The sequence below is a fragment of the Scyliorhinus torazame genome, chromosome 4 (assembly GCF_047496885.1).
Source record: "Scyliorhinus torazame isolate Kashiwa2021f chromosome 4, sScyTor2.1, whole genome shotgun sequence".
In the NCBI taxonomy this organism is placed as follows: domain Eukaryota; kingdom Metazoa; phylum Chordata; class Chondrichthyes; order Carcharhiniformes; family Scyliorhinidae; genus Scyliorhinus; species Scyliorhinus torazame.
In genome coordinates this window covers 62076763-62099829 of record NC_092710.1, presented here as the reverse complement: position 1 = coordinate 62099829, position 23067 = coordinate 62076763, and the positions used below count along the sequence as shown (strand labels likewise).

General features: G+C 48.8%; 1 pseudogene; it reads left to right on the top strand.

Annotated features, from left to right (window-relative positions):
* The first annotated feature begins 22556 nt into the window (after positions 1–22556).
* Positions 22557–23067, top strand: part of LOC140410256 (NACHT, LRR and PYD domains-containing protein 3-like) — a 143132-nt pseudogene continuing 142621 nt past the window's right edge.

Below are 23067 nucleotides of genomic sequence, written 5' to 3'. Positions count from 1 at the left end.
AGGATCCTGCCAGGTATGTACCACCCTTAAGAAAGTATGCATCAGCTTTGGAGGTGGTGAAGAAAGCGTTTTACGATAAAGTTACCAGGGATGAGTACGTCACTCACATGAGTAGATTTCAGAAACTGCAGTGCTTCTCCTCAGGTGTTCAACATCATGCATGGTCTTCATTGAGTAAGTAGTGAGAAAAGTATTGAAGGAATAAGGCAAATTGTATTCACTTTTGTTAACGTTTTCAAAACAAAATAAGTCCTTGAAGGAAAAATGCAAAATGACAGGATGGGATAATGGGTCCATCCAGATTCCTCTTGCACAGAGCAAGCACAAACCCGCAGACCTCCTTTAGTGTTGTAACCATACAAGTCTGTTGAACTACATAAAAAACTGTGCTGAATTATAACTCTCTAATGCTGGTCAGTATATTCGAGGTCGTCACCTTGTTCTGCGGTTCCAAATTCTGCTTCTAGAGTCTTGATAATTTAACGCAGTGGGTTCTGCAGTTTACTGAACACAGCCTAGGTATAGATGAGTTGCACATCACAGTCATAAACAAGGTCAGCCTGGTCAGTACAGACCCTCATCATCCTGTTGCCTCATAGCGCTTCAATTTTGTTCCAATAAATTACCAATAGTTTTGGACTGTTATTCATTCATAGAATCCCTACAGTGCAGACGGAGGCCATTCAGCCCATCGAGTCTGCACTGAACCTCCGAAAGAGCACTCTACCTAGGCCCACTTCCCCATGACATTCCTGTAACCCGCATTGATTGTGGCCAATCCACCTCACCTCCATACCTTTGTTTGTGTGTGGTGACATAGAGTGTGGGGTGGATTTCTTATTGCCCGACTCCATGACAGTGATTCTCAATTGGGTGGAGAATGAAGCGTCCCCTGAAAAATGGATTTGGCGCCGGTGTTGCAATGCTCCGATCCATCAAAATGGCAGCCCGATACCAGGATTCTGACAAATTCCGGTGAGCTCTTCCCAATGCATATATTTGCATGGTTAGGAGAGAGACTCACACTTGGGTGCCACGCCTAGTGCTGGCGGTGACCAGTACAGATTCTCTGCTGGCAGGAGCATTTATTCTCCAGAATGCAGAATCCTACATTTCCCCTGCTTTTTCATGAGATGTTCAGAAGACTCTGCAAATGAACCATGGGCTGAATTCTCTGCCGTCAGGATACTCCGTTTTGTCATGATATTCAAACACACACATCATGATAGACAGACCAACAGACAAATTAGCACACATAACACGACAGCCAATCACAGACAAGGACAGAGACAGTATAAGACAAGAAACACGACACCTGGTGGCCAGTCCATCTAGAGACCAGGTACAAGGACAGGACCTGATTAACAACACACTCAGGGAGTCACCACGTGCAGAGTAGCAAGACAGATCTGTAAATAGCAAGTTGGAATAAAACAGCGTTGTACCAATTGCAACCGTGTTGGTTCATCTGTACCTTAGAGCACCCAACACCACATGGTACCAAGTGAGTGGATCGACACCTGCCGGCAAATCTGCCATCCTGAGCCATGGACATCACCAACAAACCGCAGCCGTTGCAAGTCGCTGGGAACCTGGGCACCAATTGGAAGCTCTTCAAGCAGTGATTTGAACTGTACATGCGAGCCAACGAAAAACAGGGTGCCTCGGGCGAAACAAAGATTGCGATGCTCCTCACTACCGCAGGTCAGCACGCCATCGATGTATACAACTCCTTGGTGTTCGCGGAAGGCAAGAACCAATCCAAATATGACACGGTCCTCCTCAAGCTCGACCAGCACTTCAACGTTGAGGTAAATGAAAGCTTTGAGAGGTATATCTTTCAGCAACGCCTGCAAGGTAAGGATGAGCTCTTTCAACCCTTTCTGACGCACCTCCGCTTACTCGCGCAGTCCTGCGGTTATGGCAACACCTCAGAGTCCATGATCCGGGACCAGATCATTTTTGGCTTTGCCTCCAGTGGCCTACGCCAGCAGCTTCTTAAAATTAAAGGCCTGACCTTAGCATCTGCGGTGGAAGCCTGTGTCCTCCATGAAAATGCGACCAACCGCTTTGCCCAATTTCAGGCGACCGAATCGGCACGGAGGGGGTCCCTAGCGATCGAATCGGCAAGCTAGGCCGCCCACGAGGCCGAACGCATCCAGGCAATCGAGTATCTCCCGACCCGCGACCCGGATGAGGGCGGCCGTTTCGCGCGCTTTTCGAGGTCTCCTGCGCTTGTGCACGCCAAAACCAACGGCAACATCGAGGGACGCACTGCGCAGGCGCGCCTGATGCAAGACCGAACCGCGCATGCGCAGTGGCGTAACGAACACCATGATGTCATGACGTGCGGCAACTGTGGAGCTGCACATTTAAAAGGGCAATGTCCTGCAAAAAACCGACAATGCCTCCGCTGTGGCAAGATGGGCCACTACGCTGCCTACTGTCGAGCGGTTCAACCGATGGATCCTACACATCTCCGACAACCTCGCAGACACGTGAGGACCGTCCAGCCCACACATCAGGACATCCAACCCAAGGACACAGATGACCAAGATGCCTTCCGGGTTGCGGTCATTGATGTGAACCGGGTCAACACCATCAATCGGGCCGATGAATGGAGTGCCACCCTGACGGTCAACCCGAATTCGTCGCACACCTACTAGACTGGACTTATGAGACTGTTCACACGTCAAAGTTTAGCAACTATTGTATTGTAACATGTTACTGTTTTATCATTCCAGATCTCGTTTGACCGGACCACACTTCAAAGTTTTTTCTTGTTTTGTTATGGTACAACCTCGTTAGCATGACACACCCGACATCGCCCCATGTATATAGTTACGCCACATGTACATGCTGTAAATATCACGCACACACACTTTTAGCTGCACTCAGGACACATTCATATTTATAACCACGTAGGCACATAATCTTGTAAAAAAGGGGGGATGTCATGATATTCAAACACACACATCATGATAGACAGACCAACAGACAAATTAGCACACATAACACGACAGCCAATCACAGACAAGGACAGAGACAGTATAAGACAAGAAACACGACACCTGGTGGCCAGTCCATCTAGAGACCAGGACAAGGACAGGACCTGATTAACAACACACTCAGGGAGTCACCACGTGCAGAGTAGCAAGACAGATCTGTAAATAGCAAGTTGGAATAAAACAGCGTTGTATCAATTACAACCGTGTTGGTTCATCTGTACCTCAGAGCACCCAACACCACACGTTTTGCCGGCAGCCCGGGGGTTTCCCGATGGCGTGGGGCTGCCTTACAATGGGAAACCCCATTGACCAGCCGGCAAAACTGAGAATCCCGATGGCATGCAGTGGGACGGAGAAACCTGCCCCATGTGCTGTAGCTGGAGGTGATTTGGGATCTTTCCTTTGTTGCCCACTCTATAACTAGCTGGTTATTTGACTATAAATGACTAGAGAGCAAGGTTCAAAGATCATTGTTCATTTGTTGGATTCAGATACCAGAGGGAAGAGCACACTGGGCGCTCTTGACTTGAAACAGCTTTGGCTTCCACACAAACTGTTTATTTTTCTGTCGCAATTCTAACTGTGTGTGGTAAACCACTGTGTTCTGATATTAGAGGTTGTACAGTAGAACCTGCACTACACGTTCACCTGTGGCCCCTGCATGCTAGCTCCGCCCAGGAGGTGGGTTATAAATATGCGTGGCCTCCAGCTCGCAGCCATTTCGCCAGCTGCTGTGGGAGGCCACACATCCGATACTACTAAAGCCTCAGTTTGGATTCAACTTCGTCTCCAGTCAAATTGATCGTGCCTCAATTTATCAGTATCAGATTCAGAAGATAGACCTCCGGATTAAACCAGGTCGCCTGCAGCTGGATCCACACTCAAGCGACGCCAGAAAGGACTTCCAGCACTGGCTAGCTTGTTTTGAAGCGTATATCAAAGCGGCCGACCCCTGTTCCAGAGGCTCAGAAGATCCAAATATTGCACTCCAGACTCAGCCCCAAAGCCTTCACGCTGATCCAGGATGCGCCCAATTACGCTGATGCCATGACTCGACTCAAAGAAAATTATGAACAGAAGACGAACATGCTCTTCGCCAGACACGCGCTCGCAACATGTATTCAACTACCTGGTGAGTGAATCGAGGACTTCTGGAGGGCCCGGGACTGTGACTGCCAGGACGTTACAGCTAAGGAGCACTTAGATCTCCTTATGCGGGACACTTTTGTGACTGGGATTGGGTCCGAGAGACAAAAACACGAGCGCTCTCCATGACAGTCGCCCTGCGCAATGTACAGTCCTACGCCCCCAACCGCGCGGCCCACTCCTCCTACGCTTCATGGGCCCCACACACAGCCACCCCAGCGGGGGCGCTACCCACCCAATACACTACACTAGGCGCGAGCCAGTGATCTCCGGGGGGCCAACGCTGCCCGGCCCGCGCAGCCCTTTGTAAGGCCTGAGGGAAGAAGGGCCACTTCACTATGGTGTGCCAGGCCCACTCAGCGGCCACGGTCCCCTCCACCCCCCCCACCCCCCCCGGTCACGGACAATGTGACCACCGCCATCCTCCTCTCCTCCCCAGGCCATGTGCGGCCAATGGGCGCCGCCATCTTCTCCCCCGTACAACACGTGCGTTTCATAGGCGCCGCCATCTTGCTCCACCCCGCAGCACATGGACACCAACGGCGTTCCAGGACCACAACTCAACGGCCGCCTCACTACCCGACGATCAACCACGGCTCACCTCCATGGCAATCGACCAGTCCCGACGACATAATCTGACCAACGCATCCACCAGCGTGAAAGTCAACGGCCATGTGACCTCCTGCCTATTGGACTCCAGGAGCACCGAGAGCTTTGTACACCCAAATATGGTAAGGTGCTGCTCCCTTAAGGTACACCCGACCAAGCAAAGTATCTCCCTGGCCTCCGGATCCCATCGCGTAGCGATCCGGGGGTACTGCACGGTCACGCTCACAGTCCAAGGCATAGAGTTCCACGGCTTTTGTCCCTACGTCCTCTCTAACCTCTGCGCTGCACTTATCCTTGGCCTGGACTTCCAGTGCAACCTCCAGAGCCTGACCCTTAAATTCAGCAGATCCTTACCACCCCTCCCTGTGTGAGGCCTCGCAACCCTAAAGGCCGATCTTCCTTCCCTCTTTGCCAATCTAACTCCAGATTGCAAACCCGTCGCCACCAGGAGCAGATGGTACAGCACCCAGGATAAGGCCTTCATTAGGTCCGAGGTCCAGCGGTTGCTTCGGGAGGGCGTCATCGAGGCCAGCAACATCCCCTGGAGAGCTCAAGTGGTAGTGGTTAAGTCTGGGGAGAAAAGCCGAATGGTCGTGGACTACAGCCAGACCATCAACAGGGACACGCAGCTCGATGTATACCCCCTTCCACGCATATCTGACATGGTTAACCAGATTGCACAGTACCGGGTCTTCTCAACGGTGGACCTGAAATCCGCTTACCACCAGCTCCCCATCCGTAAATCGGACCGGCCATACACCGCCTTCGAGGCAGACGGCTGGCTATATCACTTCCTTAGGGTCCCCTTCGGCGTCTGCAACAGGGTTTCGGTCTTCCAAAGGGAGATGGACCGAATGGTCGACCGGTACGGCTTGCGGGCCACATTTCTGTACCTAGACAATGTGACCATCTGCGGCCATGATCAGCAGGACCACAACACCAACCTCGCTAAATTTCTCCGCACCGCCACTCTCCTCAACCTCACGTATAACAAGGAAAAGCATGTGTTCTGCACAAACCGCTTAGCCATCCTCAGCTACGTGGTCCAGAACGGAGTTCTGGGGCCCGATCCCGACCGCATCCCCCCTCATGGAGCTCCCCCACTGCCCCAAGGCCCTCAAACGTTGCCTGGGTTCGTCTCATATTGCATGCAGTGGGTCCCAAACTATGCGGACAAGGCCCACCCACTCATACAGTCCACTCATTTCCCCCTGACGGCCGAGGCCCAACAGGCTTTCGCCCGGATCAGAGCTGATATTGCCAAAGCTGGAATGCACGCTGTAGACGAAACACTTCCTTTCCAAGTAGAAAGCGCCGCATCGGACGTCGCCCTTGTCGCCACCCTCGACCAGGCAGACAGGCCTGTGGCATTCTTCTCCCGCACCCTCCATGCCTCTGAAATTCGGCACTCATCCGTCGAAAAAGAGGCCCAGGCTATCGTTGAGGCTGTGTGACATTGGAGGCATTACCTGGCCGGCAGGAGATTCACTCTCTTCACTGACCAACAGTCAGTAGCCTTCATGTTCAAACACAGTGGGGCAAGATCAAAAATGATAAAATCTTGCGGTGGAGAATCAAGCTCTCCACCTATAATTACGAGATTAAGTATCGCCCTGGCAAACTCAACGAGCCCCCAGACGCCCTATCCCGAGGTACATGTGCCAGCGCACAGGTAGACTGACTCCGGACCCTGCACGACAGCCTTTATCACCCAGGGGTCACTCGGTTGTACTATTTCACTAAGGCACAAAATTTGCCCTACTCCGTCGAGGAAGTAAGGACAATCACCAAGGACTGCCAGGTCTGCGGAGTGCAAGCCGCACTTCTACCGGCCGAACCGCGCGTGCCTGGTGCAGGCCTCTCGCCCCTTTGAACGCCTCAGCGTGGATTTCAAAGGCCCCCTCCTCTCCTCCGATCGACACACATATTTCCTCAGTGTGATCGATGAATACTCCCGGTTTCCCTTTGCCATCCCATGCCCCGACATGACATCTGCCACTGTCATTAAAGCCCTTAATTCTGTCTTCACTCTGTTCGGCTTCCCTGCCTACATCCACAGTGACAGAGGATCCTCATTCATGAGTGATGAGCTACGACAGTTCCTGCTCAGCAGGGGTATCACCTCCAGCAGAACGACGAGCTACAACCCCCGGGGAAACGGACAGATAGAAAGAGAGAATGGGACGGTATGGAGGGCCATCCAGCTGGCTTTGCGGTCCAGAATTCTCCCGGCCTTCCGCTGGCAAGAGGGCCTCCCTGATGCAGTACATTGCATTCGCTCATTACTCTGCACTGCTACTAACAGTACACCACATGAACGTCTTTTTGCCTTCCCCAGGATGTCCACATCCAGGGTATCACTCCCAACTTGGCTCACAGCTCCGGGAACCGTGCTTCTCCGTAAACATGTGCGGCTCCACAAGGCTGATCTGTTGGTGGAAAGGGTGCACCTGCTCCACGCAAACCCACAGTACGCCTACGTGGCGTTCCCCGATGGTCGCCAGGATACCGTCTCCCTCAGGGACCTGGCACCAGCAGGTTCCACCCCCACACCACCCCCGGCGCTACCCTCCCCTCCCCGCCGCCCCCATCACCCCCCCTAGGACCGTCCGTCCTCCCCCTGCCCCCCCCCCCCCCCGCCGTTGATGAAGAGGATTTTGGCACGTTCCCGGAGTCAACTTCGACCACGACAGCGCCAACATCGCCATCACCACTTCGCCGATCTCAAAGGACCATCAAGGCACCAGACCGGCTGAACCTCTGACCGACGCGCCGGATGACCAGAGACATTTTTTTACTGCTCTGTAAGTATTAAAAATTGATAATTGTATATAGTTATCCACCACCCTCGCCAGACTCAATTTTAACAGGGAGCGAATGTGGTAAACTACTGTGTTGTGATATTAGAGGTTGTATGGTAGAACCTGCACTATAGGTTCTCCTGTGGCCCCTGCATGCTAGCTCCTCCCAGGAGGCAGGTTATAAATATGCGTGGCCTTCAGCTCGCAGCCATTTCGCCAGCTGCTGTGGGAGGCCACACATCTGATACTAATAAAGCCTCAGTTTGGATTCAACTTTGTCTCCAGTCAAATTGATCGTGCCTCACTGTGTAAATGTAGTATATTTGGATCAAAGCTCTGTTAATCTTGTTCAGGCTTCTATAATATTAAACAGATTCTACTTCCCTGAACTTGTACATAGGCTGATTTCAATTTCGCAGCAGAGTAATGATTTTAACCGCTTGAAGATATTCTCTCGTTCATAAGTAACAGTCTGGCTGTGAAGAGAAATGTTACAAATACTTACCTGCAATATTTTGGATTGTGCTTTTGTGCTGGCTTCACTTACGGATTTAATAAATGCCTGGCCCAATAAGAGGCCAGCTCAACTGGAGATGGTAGGACAACGATCAGGAGTTGAACTTAAGAGTCCTTAACATTGACTCTAGGACCAATGAAGTCTCATGACGTCAGGGAACTTATGGGCAAGCAAACCTCCTACTAGTTACCATCAACTGCCATCAACTCCCCTCCCACACACGCACACTCCCCTCCCCTTACCCCCTCAGCTGATGATGAAGTACTCCTCTATTTTGACCAACACTTGGAAGAAGCAATGAGGGTGGCAAGGTACAGAATGTACTCTGGGTGGGGAACATCAATCTCCATTGAAGTCCAAGAGTGGCTGAGTAGCACACTATGGACCAAGCTGGCCGAGTCCTACAAAATAACATAGCTGTTTCTCTGGATCTGCTGTAGGAGGGAAAACCTCATCCTCATTAATCTGCCTGTCACTGACAGAGCTGTCCCTGTAAGTATCAGTAGACGTAAACACACACAGTCCTTCTGGGGATGAAGTCCCAGCTTCACATTGAGCAGACCCTCCATTGTGTTGTGTGGCACTACCGGCGTAGTAAATGGAATCGATTTAGAATAGATATAGCAATTGAAAACTGGGCAACCATGAGGTATTGTGGGCCATCAGCACAGCAGAATTTTACACAACCTCAAGGCTCAGCTTTGTCTCCACTCTACTATTGCCAGCAAGCTGGGAGCTCAAAACTAGTTCAATGAAGAGTGCTGGAACGCATTCCAAGAGAAAGAGCAGTATTACCTAAAGGTTAGGTGGAAATCACCGACAGCCAGTAGTGCCAACTGGATGATTCACCTCGGCCTCCTGGAGGTCCCCAGCATCACAGATGCCAGTCTTTAGCCAAGTTGATTGATTACAAGACATGGCTGAAGGTAAGGGATACTGAAAAATCTGTGGACCCTGACAACATTTCAGCAATATTACTGAAGATATAGAGTACATCTGAGGGAAGTGATGAATCTTTAAAGAACACTGATTCAGATTCAGGAGTATTTTGTTGAATTCTGGACACAAAGCTTAAAAAAAGGGTAGTTAAATTGGCAGAGATGGTCAAGAAAAGATTTAGCAGAATGGTACAGGGATGAAGGATTTCAGTTATGTGGAGTAATTCGTCTCAGGGAAGAGACATTGAGAGAAGATTTGAAGAGGTTCACAACATTGAACAGCCCAGACTGAGTAAATATGGAGAAGCTTGCAGTTGCTGAGAGGATTGAGAATTCTTGCATCCAATTTCACCAAGATTTCAAAAGGAACCAGATAAGGACTTGAACAAAATAAAAGGAAGAGCTGCAGGGAAAGGATCGGATGATGGGACTAACAACATTGCTCTTGCAGAGTTGATGCCACTCACCTCTTTCAGTACTGTAACCATCCTATGAATCTATTGAACTACTAAACACAAACAAAATGGCCACGATTTAACTAAATAGTGGAGTTTGCACATTCTCCCCGTGTTTGCGTGGGTTTCGCCCCACAACCATAAAATTTGCAAGGGAGGTGGATTGAACACACTAAATTCCCCACTAATTGGAAAAAATGAATTGGGTACTCTAAATTTATAAAAGAAAAGATTCCCAGTGACCTCCGCTGAATACAAACTTCCCCAGTAATGGGGGTGGGGCTGCCCCTTAACAAGGGATAAGATCACTAGTATATTTACACAAAGGGTGGTAAATATATGGAACGTGCTACCTGGGGAAGTGGTGGAAACAGGTACCATAGCTGCATTTAAGGGGCATCTAGACAAATATATGGATAGGGTGGGAATGGAAGGATACGGACTCTGTAAATGCATACGGTTTCAATTTCATCAGGTACCATGGTCGACGTAGGCTTGGAGGGTCGAAGGGCCTGTTCCTGTGCTGTATTGTTCTTTGTTCTATATAAACCACGACTTGGGTGCAGGTCAAGAGGGAGATCCTTAGTGGAGTGGAGATTCTTGTCTAGCATAAATAAACCGTACTTTTATTTTCTACCTGCTCGGTTCCACGCGTGCTACTTTGGCAGATTCAACACTGGCGACGAGAGTAAAGTTGAGCCGCCGTTGGTGGCAGTTACTACATGCCGGAACCACGTCGTCTAGGCCTAGTGAGTCCTCTCAACCAAAATGCCGCATATCGGTAACCTTGAATTATTTCAAGCAGGTATTGATGACTGGGGCATTATGTAGAAAGCATGCTGTATTTATTTCTAACCAACTGAATTGTTGGGGTCGAACAGCAGACTGTAGTGTTGCTGATGGCCTGCAGTGCGCCTATGTACAGTTTCATAAGAAGCCTCATCCACCTGAATGCGGCAGATAGCACACTGGCGGCCCTAGTGGGGGAGCACTTTGACCCAAAGCCTCCATTGATCGTCAGGCGTTTCCAATTTCCTACGGCCACTCAGGCCATATGACCAGCGAGTTCCTAGCCCACTTCTGCAATTTGTCTGGAACTTGTGAATTTGGCGCCATGCTCAATGAGTCGTTGCAAGGGAGGTTTGTGTGTGGAATCCATAAAACTGACATGCAGAGAAAACTATTGGCTGTGATTGACCTTACTTTACAGTGCACTGTGGAAATCGCCATGTCCTGGGACAGCATGGAATAAGGGGTTCAGGAACTCTGAGGAACGGCACTGCAGAGCCTCAGCCAACAAACTGTGCATTGCTCAGATCCCCCCTCCCCGGAACCAGATGCCCAGCTCAGCGGCTGACTCCGCTGCTGGGGCCCCAGAACGCTGCAAACATTCTCCCCTGACCTCGATGACCCGGAGTACGGGTTCCAACAATTGGCTGCTGGTCGTAGAATCGCGGAATGGAGCCGACCCAGAGAGGGCCCACTGTCCTGCCAGGTGTAACCGCCGCCCCAGTAACCAGATCCTCTACATGGTTGATGACGATGGTGCCTATCGTCGGCTACATTGTGTGACTTCACCTTAGGTCTCCCCCGATTCAGCTTTCGTTGCAGGTGAATTGGCATTCCATTTACATGGAGTTAGACACAGGTGCGCGGTATCCATGGTCAGCCGCCGTACCTTTGACTGGATCCGATCCGGCCTCCAGACGCTTACACTCTGGGACATCAGTGCTGGAGAACCGCTGGCAATTGCGGGTACCTCCATGGTTCCAATCGAATACGGGAAACAGGTGGCACACCTGCCATTGGTGGTCATCCATGGCAGCGGCATGAGTTTATTGGGATGTGACTAGCTAAGCCATCTCCAGTTGGACTGACAAAGGGTTTGCCATATGTACCTACCTGGCCCCGAGGGGGTCCTGGCCAGGTTCCAATCCATGTTTCAGGAGGGTTAGGCACCATCAGAGCGGCCGTGGCTCACAACAATGATGGGTCAACTGAGATATTTCCAAACCTGGTCTATCTTGTATTCATTATGGTCGCAAGTGGATGGAGAATTCGACCGTCTCCAAAGTCTGAACATAATACGACCCAGTTCTTCGACTGGGTGGCACAGGTCATGCCAATGATGAAGTCCGATGGCTCCGTCCACCTCTGTGGGGACTATAAGATGATGGGTAACCGCATCTCTTATTTGGATCACTACCCTGTCCTTAGTATTGAGGACCTGTACGCCAAGCTCAGCAGGGGCCACTCATTTTCCAAACCTCCAGCTGTAGTTAGCCTCGGACATCAGGCGATTCGTGACTATCAACACACACCGCCAGCTGCCCTTCGGAGTTTCTTCGTCTTGTGCCATCTTCCAGCGGGTGATGGAGAACACCCTGAGTGGACTCCCGAGAGTGGCGGTATACCTTGACAATCTTTTGAACAAGGGGTCGTCTAACCAGGAGTATCTGGACAATCTGGCCGAGGTCCTCCGGCATTTTAAGGAGGCAGGGATCCGCCTCCACAGGAAGAAATGTGTTTTCAACGCAACCAAGGTCACCTATCTGGGTTATCGTGTGGATCGCCATGGGTTACATCCGTAGAAGGAAAGGTACAGGCCATCTGTCAGGCCCTGGTAACCACCGGCCCGACGGAACAATGTTCATTTTTGGGCCTCGTAAATTACAATGGCAAATTTATTCCAAACATCACCACCATATTGGCCCCTCTCCACCATCTGTTAAAAACAGATCAACGTTGGGAATGGTCCCAGGCCCAAGCGACAGCCTTCACGTCCGTGAAGAAGCAGCTGTTCTATCTACTGACACACTTTGAGCTGTCCAATCCACTTTCGCTGACATGCGATGCTTCTTCCTATGGGATCAGTGCTGTCCTCGCCCACCGAATGGACGATGAGTTGGAACACCCATTGCTTTGGCATCTCGGATGTCACAGCATAAGAACTGTTCGATTCCACGTGACTGCCCCTGAATACCAACTTCCCCGGTCACGGTGGCGGCTTCCCCCATTTTTAAAAAAGTATTTCTGTTCCAAATTTTCAACATTATTACAATTTACAGCAGTAACAAAACCCACCCAAAACATTAAACTCCCACCCACCCACACCTCCTCCCTCCCTCCCGCCCCTCCCTCAGCAGTCAATGACAATTAACTCCCCAAAATGCAAAATGAACAAACCCCAACTGTTGTGGAACCCATCACTCGCTCCCCTTACAGCGAATTTCCCCTTCTCCATGGCTAACAATTCCAACAGATCCCCTCAACTCGCCGAGGCACAGGGTGCAGAAGCAGCCCTCCATCCCAGCAAGACCCGCTTGCGAGCAATCAGCGAGGTGAAGGCGACGACATTTGACCGGGCTCCACATCAACATGCAGAACCCCTGAAATGGTGCTGAAAATAGCCCTCCAAAACCTTTCCTACTTCGGGCAGGACCAAATCATGTACATATTCGCAAGGTCCCTACTACATCGCCCGTAGACATCCTCCATCCCCTCAACCAGCTGGGTCATCCTTCAGCTGTATCAGCCCCAGCCTTGATTTGTTATGTTCTAGGTGTAACATAAGCGGCTTCCTTGTGGTGCATTTGACAAAGGAAGCTTCAGACGTGGAGATAACTTCAACACGTTTATTAAACGATTTACACTTCTTTTACTCGGGTTCGACACTACTGCTAATCCTACTATAGCTACCCAGACTGACTAACCAGTTGCTGCAATCCATATGGTGGGTGTAATATTGAATCAACCCTGTGTCTGGACTCACTGACTGTCTCCACTGGAAAGAGGCAGATCATGTGTGTGGTGTCCTTTATATATGGGTTGGTGTAATGCCCTCCTGTGGTGGTGTCACCTCTGTGTGTATCGTGAATGTCCATTGGTTGCGTCCTATCTAACTGACCTATTGGTTGAGTGTGTGTGATGTCTCTGGTGCTCCCTTGAGTGTCTAGCTAGCCTACATGTATTTACATTGATGCACATCACCACAAGCCTCGCACACGAAGGAGCGGCATTCACCCTTCGCAGCAACTCACACGACAATCACTCCTCCAGGGCTGCTGCCAGCTCTTCCTCTCTCTTAGCCTTAACCCCCCCCCCAATGGACACCTTATCCTCCTTCAAAATTCTCCCGTAAATCGCTGATACAATCCCCCTTTTCCAACCCCCCCCTCCCCCACCGACTGACAATACCCCCTACAATAATGAAAAGGCGGGCCGCCAACGGGAAGGTCGGGAAGACCTTCCTTGCAAAGTGCCACATCTGCATGTACCGGAAACTCTCCCTCACCCCTCAACCCAAACTTCGCATTCAGCTCTTCCAAGCTCGCAAACCACCCTCTCAGAAAAAGATCCTTCATTTCCCTAATCTCCTTTTCTTCCCAGCCCTGGAACCTAGCATGCATCTTCCCCGGCTCAAACCCAAGATTTCCCCGAATTGCCCCCCCCACCCCCCCACCCCCCCACCCCGCCCCGATCACGCTCCCAACCTAAAATGCTGCCGAAACTGGCTCCAAATCTTCAGCATGGCCACTACCCCTGGACTTGCTGAATACTTCCCTGGGGCCATCGGGAGCGGTGCCATTGCCAGCGCCTGCAACTCCGACCCCCTACATGAGCCCGCCTCCATCTACAAAGCCCCACCTACCTAGTCAATCCCTGAACCTTCTCTGCATTTGCCACCTCTTAATAATACATCAAACTGCCATCCCTTCTGCAGTGTCACTTCCCTTATCCTGGCCACCTTTCATGCTCAAACAAACATAGGGATCAGCCTACCAGCCCTTTGAAAAATGCCTTCGGCAAAAAGACCAGCAGGCACTGAAATTAAAACAAGAATCACGGTAAAATATTCATCTTCACTGCCCATACCGACTGCCAACAACAGAGGAAGATTATCCCACTTCAACAAACCAGTGAAATTGAACTTCTGGAAACCTGCTCAATCCCGGGTCATCTGCACCCCCACATACCCGAAGTGAGATGCTGCCAGACGGAATGGCAATCCCCCCCCACCCCAGCTCCTGCCCGCGGAGAGGAAACCACAAAGTACTCACTTTTCCCCAAATTCAGCTTATACGCAGAGAACGTCCCAAATCTTTTTAAAATATTTTTATTAAGGCATTTAACAATTTTAACCACAAGGTATCAAAAGAGCAAGATGAACAACACACCTCCAACCAACAACCAAACCCAGCCAACATGGCTTCCATAAACAACTCCCCAATCCCAATTTCCCACTAACCTTCGCCATCTTATCCAAACCCCCATGCCTTGAACGTCCCAAATCTTTGAAGCAAGTCCATTATGTCCCCCACTGAGGAGCCCGGCTTAGAAATATATAACAAGTCATCTGCATATAATCACACACTATGCTCCACCACTCCCCATACTCACTATCCCCTTCCACAACTCCGAGCTCCTCAGCTCAATGGCCAAGTGCTCTGTAGCCGATATAAACAGAAGAGGGTACATGGGCGTTCCCCGGTGCATGCAAAATACCCTGAGTTCATATCATTCGTTCGCATGCTCGCCATCGGCTCCTTATAAAGCAACCACACCCATCCCACAAACTTCGGCTCAATCCCAAATTTCTCCAACACCAAAGATGAATATTCTACTGCGATTTTTGTTTTTGTTTCCGTGCCTGCCGGTTTCTTTGCGTAAGGCATTTTTCAAGGGGCTGGATAGGCTGAGCTCTTTGTTTGTCTGGGTGGGGAAGGTGGCCAGGTTAAGAAAGGTGATATTGCAGAAGGGACGGCAGTTGTGCTCGGAATGGGTTAACAGACTTTCCAATTAAATACTAATGTGATGTCAATTATCCAATAGAAGTTACTGATACATAAAGGGGTTACTGGTGGCACTGTCTGTTGGTGGAGATTTGTGTGTGAAGTTGGATCAAAGAAATAAACATATTTTGTGGAGAAGCAGAACTCTTGTCTCCTTTACTCTACAGTAACCCACGAAGCTTAACGTTTGGGGCATTAGATGTATTATTACTGCATGCAGAGAAGGTTCAGGGATGGTTTCAGGAGGTGGAGGCTTTGTGGGTGAGGTTGGAGGTGGGCTCATGTAGGGGTCAGGTGCGGGTGCTGGCAATGGCATCGCTTTTATGGCCCCAGGGAAGTATTCGGTGAGTCCAGTGGTGGTCAGGTGCGGGTGCTGGGGATTGGGAGCGAGGTCGGGTGGATGCCGATCAGGGAGAATCACCTGTTTGAGCCAGGGAGGATGGATACGAGGTTCCGGGAAGGGGAAGAGAAGGGGATTAGGGAGATGAGGGATCTGGGAGGCAGTTTGAGAGCTTAGAGGAGCTGGATGAGAAGCTTGGGTTGGTGTGGGGGGAGAGTTTCCGGTACATGCAGGTGCAGGACTTTGCAAGGAAGGTCCATAAGACCATAAGAAATAGGATCAGAATTCGGCCACTTGGCCCATCGAGTCTGCTCTGCCATTCAATCATGGCTGATATTTTTCTCATCCCCATTCTCCTGCCTTCTCCCTATGTGTTGGCTGGGTTTTGTTACCGTTTAAATTGTAAAAATGTTGAAAATTTAGAATAAAAATACTTTCTAAAAAAAAAGTTGATATAAAGTGGTGGGTATGCCTAACCTTGTGAACAAGTTTCAAGTTTGAGAAAAATGAAATGCTTTATGGGTGGCATGGTGGCACTGGTTGGTATTGCTGCCTCACAGAGCCAGGGACTCGGGTTCAATTCCGGCCTCGGGTCACTGACTGTGCGGAGTTTGCACTTTCTCCCCGTGTCAACAATGATTCAAGCCACCCAGTCATGGATGTATCTGCCCCTGAATTGTGTGCCGTTTCCACAGCCAGAGTGGTTAACCCTTGTAGCGCACGGGTAATCGATCCGTCAGGTGCCGTGTTGTTGGGGATAAACGTGCAACACTGTCCTTTGAGCATAACGCATACACCACCTTTCTCTGCCAAAATCATATCCAGAGCCAATCTATTCTCCCAGGCCATTCTACTGGTTGCGTCCAGTTGTTCTGCTATGCCCTTCACGGCGTCCCTGGTATAATTGATGAACCTCTGTTGGTTATAGTATATATAGTTTATCGAATCCACATTCTTATTGATCGTAACCCACCAGAAGAGGGACTCGAACCCAGCTGCAATCTGATTTTGGGCTTCGAATTCATCTGGTACTCCTCTGGGAATGCCAACCGAGTCCAGGTAAATCCTGTCAGCAAATGCGGTAGGTATGCCCCATTTAGATCATCCCCCTTTTATACTCCCCCTCTCCTCTTGTCTTTCATAGGCTATACTGAACGGAATGGCGAGCTGAACTAATGCGCATGTCCCTTTCCATTGGGGGGGTAAGAGTGGGTCTTAGAATCTTTCCTCCGCAATACCACCATATATCTGCACGTGGTATTTTTAGTGATGAGTAATTGCCCTGGGTGGTCACGTTCTTAGTCTCAATACAAGTCTTGAGGTCTCCCATATCTTTACTTAGCCCCGTATCAGAACGACTTATACACGATTTGTGATGCGTCACGGTAACCAAGAAGGAGGGAGGGTTTGCTGATAGTTTTTTATTAACAGGAGGAAACATCAGAGATAGGGCAGTGCAGGTCTTGTTGCCCCAGGCTGTCGCATCTTGGTACAAGGCCATCATGCATTCCATGCTCCCTCTATTTTCTGTCCACCCCAGTGGAAAGGGCTCCATATGGGCCTGTGGTCTACCTGATGTGCAAACATAACAATTGTCTTTCTTCAGCGTCTGGGCCGAATACCTCACCCACTCAATCCAGGCATTCTGTTCCTCATAGCCGGTCTCTATCTCAAAGGCTTGCTCTAAATCTTTTACTTCAATTATTTTGACTCCCTGTTCTTTCTCCGCCGTGTCGCCCCTAGTGTCATTAGTGGGAGTTGCTCCCTGGTCTAATAAAATACGGAAGCAGCATTCAGTCCTGCCATTTCTCATGATCACCCCGAATATCTCATTTCTAAGTGAACAAACCCTATTGCCTGACTCCATCCAGGCCGTGTGTTTTACGGTGATGTATACGTGGTGACAAGTACCAGCATTGCACGTTGAGGGGAAATAACCATTATTCTGGTGAATGGAGACGGCCGGTGGTGCCCCTCTGGGCAATTGGCAGAACCGTTTCAGCCAACCCTCCCTCTCCGTAATCATCCCCCCTCGGTAATAATGAAGAGAGTCTACCCTAAACTCCTTTCCCTGCCCCGCTGACACGCAGTCTATGAGGGTGCACAGATCAGTTTGTATTACCTGAGGGTAGCGACTTTCTGGGATTGTCAATGTAATCATACGACCGATTCCAAACTCCCACATCGTTAATATTATTATACATTGCATAGTCCATTTTAGCTGTAGTTTTGTCATATTATTGAACAGTTCAGGATTTAGTGTCTTTTCAATCTTATCTTAAATGGTTCCTCAGTGGCCTCCACATGCCATTGTTTCTGTTCAGGTGGTGATTTAATGGGACCCTTCGTTCTGCTGTAATGAGTCCAGCCTTTTTCAGCAGTTCGTCTGGCAGTCTCTGTGGTGAACAAAACCAGGAACGGCCCGTCCCAAGTGGGTTGAAGCTTGTTTTCTTTCCACGATTTCACCAGTACCCAATCTCCTGGTTTAAATTTGTGGACTGCGAATTCAAGGGGAGGTGTCTGCGCTAGCAGTCCTTGTCTCCTGAGGAATGATAATGAGGAAGACAGTGCCAGTATATATTTCTTTACATAGATATCTTTACATTCTGCAATGGGTATTTCCCCCATTGTTCCAAGGTATGGCAATCCGAACAACATTTTCGTATGGGGACAACCCCAAATCTTTTCTTAGAAGGGCTATCGGTAAGCATTTTGTCCAGGGGAGCCTAGTTTCTAGTATTATTTTTGACAAATGATTTTTAAGAGTTTGATTCATCCTTTCCACCCGTCCCGATGAGGGAGGGGGTGGGGGGTGGGGGTGGCGGGGGGGGGGGGGGGGGGGGGGTACCAAGGAGTGTGGAAGTCCCAATTTATCTCCAAACTTTTAGTAGTGACTTCTTTAATAGAATCGACGAATTCATCTACAGAAAACCTTTATGTTTAATAAGTTATTGTGTTTGATATTTTAAAATAAATGTTTAGAATTAGCCTGGAAATCAAAACTTCAAACCATGTGGAAGCTGGTCTTAAAAAAAAAACCAAAACAACTTTGATTAAAAAAACAGATCGTTCAAGGACATCTGATAACGGGAATTTGGCAGCAATCCAACCCTTACAATCGATGAATTTGAGCTGAAATACTATTATTGAAATGTTACTGATCAATCAACTGTTTGACTGTATTATATTGTATAATCTATTAATACTGAATCAGTAGTATCAAATTTGATTAATTTATTAATTATAATAATTATTTTGAAATGCCTGGCTGTTGGGCCCCTGCAGTTGGCAGGGTTGTATGCTATATTGGGAACTTGCCGGACAGGGAACTGACACTGCGGTTGATAAGACCTTAGAGGTAAAGTGACTTCCCCTGTCCGAGTCTATATTTTCTATGAACCCGTATCGGGGAACTATTTGCTCCCGAATTATTATTTCAGCCTATTCACGGGTGATAGTTCAGTATTTGCAGCCTTCTCTGTAACAAACTGTCTCTTTCTCTCTGTATTGAAACAGTGACTCCAGGCATGTTGCAGCCTTCTCTGTCTCTCTCTCTCTCTGTATTGAAACAGTGACTCCAGGCATGTTGCAGCCTTCTCGGTCTCTCTCTGTCTCTCTGTATTGAAACAGTGACTCCAGGCATGTTGCAGCCTTCTCTGACTCTCTCTCACTCTCTGTTCTCTGTATCTCTCTCTCTCTGTCTCTTTCTCTCTCTGTCTCTCTGTATCTCTCTGTCTCTGTCTGTATCTCTCTCCCTGTATCTCTCTCTCTCTCTGTGTCTCTGTCTCTCTCTCTCTTTCTGTCACTCTCTCTCTTTCTGTCTCTCTCTCTCTCTCTCTGTCTTTCTCTGTCTGTATCTCTCTCTCTGTCTCTGTCTCTCTCTCTCTTTCTGTATCTCTCTGTCTCTGTATCTCTCTGTTCTCTCTCTTTGTCTCTGTATCTCTCTCTATCTCTCTCTCTCTCTCTCTTTCTGTCTCCGTCTCTTTCTCTCTCTGTCTGTATCTCTCTCCCTGTATCTCTCTCTCTCTCCCTCTGTCTCTGTCTCTCTCTCTCTTTCTGTCTCTGTCTCGCTCTGTCTCTGTCTCTCTCTGTCTGTATCTCTCTCTCTGTCTCTCTCTCTCTTTCTGTATCTCTCTGTCTCTGTATCGCTCTCTGTCTCTGTCTCTCTCTGTCTGTATCTCTCTCCCTGTATCTCTCTATCTCTCTCTCTGTCTCTCTCTTTCTGTCTCTCTCTCTCTCTCTCTGTCTCTCTCTGTCTGTATCTCTCTCTGTCTCTGTCTCGCTCTCTCTTTCTGTATCTCTGTCTCTGTCTGTATCTCTCTCTGTCTCTCTGTATTTCTCTCTCTCTCTCTGTTCTCTGTATCGCTCTGTCTCTCTCTCTGCCTGTCTCTCTCTCTCTGTATCTCTCTCTCTGTCTTTGTATCTCTCTCACTCTCTGTCTCTCTTTCTGTATCTCTCTGTATCTCTCTTTTCTCTCTCTCTGTCTCTGTCTGTCTCTCTCTCTGTATCTCTCTCTCTCTCTCTGTCTCTTTCTGTCTCTGTCTGTGTTTGCTCACTACCTCATTTACAGTTGCAACCATCATTTTCATTTTCTGTTCTTTTTTTTGAATGCTCTGACTTCTCCTGAATTTAAAGGAGAATTTACAAATCCTATGTCTCCATCTCCAATCGGGACTTCCCGAAGGGGGTTCGGTTTCGTTATTTCTGGTTCCTTTATCTGTCCTTTTGTGGATCTTAATATCATTTTACTCTCTCCTTCTTCTTCAGGGACTTTCTCTAATTTGCCTTTATTCATTTGTTGGTCATTTGGCGAGTCCTTGTCGTTTGACTTATTCTTATAAGGGGGTGGCAAATTATCTAGGATGTCCCATTTAAGAGGGGCTGTGCGAACGTCTTCACCCTGTGGGATTAATGGATATATTCGGGTGGCGTTCCTGCTGGGAAGCCAACAACTCGCGTACCTTACTTCTTTATCGGAACAGGGTCTTTTATCATTGACATATATATTCAAAATTTGGCACACCCAGTCTTCGTCCGAACTGTATTTCGGCCAAAAGACTGAGGGTTTACGGATTGCTTCTTTGACCCATATGAAGCAACAACATTTTATCATTGTTTTCCTGTCCTTATTTCTTGTACGTGGCTCTCAAAATCCCAATTCACTAACATCCGACCCACTGGGCTTTCTGGTGGGATATTCTTAGGGATTCTCTTATCAACTCCGTCTCCTTGTTTCTCACAACCTTGTTTCGAGTTTTTACTTCCCATTGTAATGTACTCAACTTTCACTTATTTCTAAGTAAAGTGTCTAGTTATGACCCTGTCACAACAATCACAATCCTGAAAGCACTTATATCATCAATCCGCCCATACACTTATACGGATGTCTAGATATAAACTCCAGAGTCCTTATATCATCAACCCGCCCCTGTGGATGTTTAGATACGAACCCAAGTCAACAAGGTAGTACTTAAAAGCCGTTTTTCTTACCTTGCTCTGTGCACAGAGTTGCCTGACTTCCCTCACGGCGTGCCTGCCACTATAATCAGTTACTTGCTTCTTCAGAATGACTACCCTAGGAATGTGTTCAGTTGACCGTGGGTAACCACTCAAGATGAAGTACGAGACCGTTTAAATAACGGGACGCGTCTTCTCGGTTCCTCTTGAGCCGCCCCCCCGATCAATGAAAAACTATCCCGGCCACGAGCCCCCAATTGTGAGAAACACCGCTCACTTAATAAAAGATTTACACTTAGTCAAATTCTGAAGAAGTATTTATTATCGATCTTGCAAGAGCGGGTGCCTCCAGTAAGCAACAGCAGACACACAGAATTCACACAGCATCACTTTGTTATATACAATCCATGAAAATACAATCCATGGGAAACCATCCCTGAGAAACACATCCCACAAACTATAGAAAGGGCAGTTCCCTTATCAGTGATCCCTTATTTGGTCTCTCCCTTGCATATTGAGTTCTATCCGCTCCTGGTACATCCTTGGACCGGCAGTTAAAGATAAGAATGAGGCCCTTTGCTTGCGCCTATCTCCCCCTTGCTTAGCAAGTTCTGTTATTGTTCATTCCGTTCTTCCCCGAAAGTCATTCTGGTACATCGTTATAATAATTTGCTCACTATAGCTTACTCAGAACTTGACATGTTAATTTTCCCACCATGCTTCATTGTTGACATCGTAATTGTGAACCAGAGTATATACATGTAAAAACAACACAAAAACACAGAATGTTCATTTCTCACACTCCGGGTGCTCCATTTTCCTCCCAATCACAAACATGGTTAGGTGGATTGGCCATGATAAATTGCCCTTAGTGTCCAAAATTGCCCTTAGTGTTGGGTGGGGTTACTGGGTTATGGGGATAGGGTGGAGGTGTTGACCTTGGGTAGGGTGCTCTTTCCAAGAGCCGGTGCAGACTCGATGGGCCGAATGGCCTCCTTCTGCACTGTAAATTCTATGTAAAAGGTTCTATGTCTATCTATGTGCAGGTTAAGTGGGTTGACCATGCCCTTTAGTGTTAGGTGTGGTTACGGGGCTAGGTCAAGGGAGTGGGCCTAGGTAGGGTGCTCGTTCAGAGGGTCGGTGCAGACTCAATGAGCCGAATGCACTCCTGCACTGTCGGGATTCTAGGATTCTATTTATCAAAATCAATGAAGCATATTGAATATATTGACTGTTGATGTTCTTGGACTTTACAAAGCCCAATGAGAAAGTTTATTTTGGCTCGATTATTTTTACATCACACCATGATTTACGGTTTCCCCACATTGCAACCGAAACAGAAGTAAGCTTTCTCAACACGAACCACCCTGCGTTCCGCACATGCGCAGACCTCATCAGAACACCGCGTTGTTCCTTGTACGCAATTGCGCTTCTACGCCATCACGCACGCGCAATGCATCGCAACCGGAAGAAATCAGTTGCGCATGCTTACTGTGTCCGCAGAGCCGTGCCCCTCCTGGTTTGCCGGTTGGTGATTCCCCCACTTTGGAGACGATGGCTTCGAGGCGTTCTCGCTCAGTCCCTTTAACCTCGCCTTCTCCCAGCCTTCCCCCATCTTTTCCTCCATCGTCCTCGAACCCAATTTCTCCATCTATTTCCCCCTCTATCCTTAGCGTCAGTGTTTCCCCTGAGTCTCCCTTCCCCCACACGTCGGAAAAAGAGGTGAGTGACAGTGCGCTGTAACCAAGGGGATGGGGGAATGGCCTCTCCTGCAGTGCCGTTCGGGGTGAGTTTGAGAAATAGACTGGACTAAAGGTGGATGGGGACTGAAGAGCATCTCGGTTGTGTTCCTCTTCTACACTGAGAGCAAGAGGGCCCACAATAACATGGAGGTGACCAAGATAGGGAACAGACATATGTAATCCCTGAGAGGCTGAACTGGAGCTAGCACAGGAATAAGGCCATGCTCCATGATCGATACTGAGTTCAGAGTGGTGGCTGTGA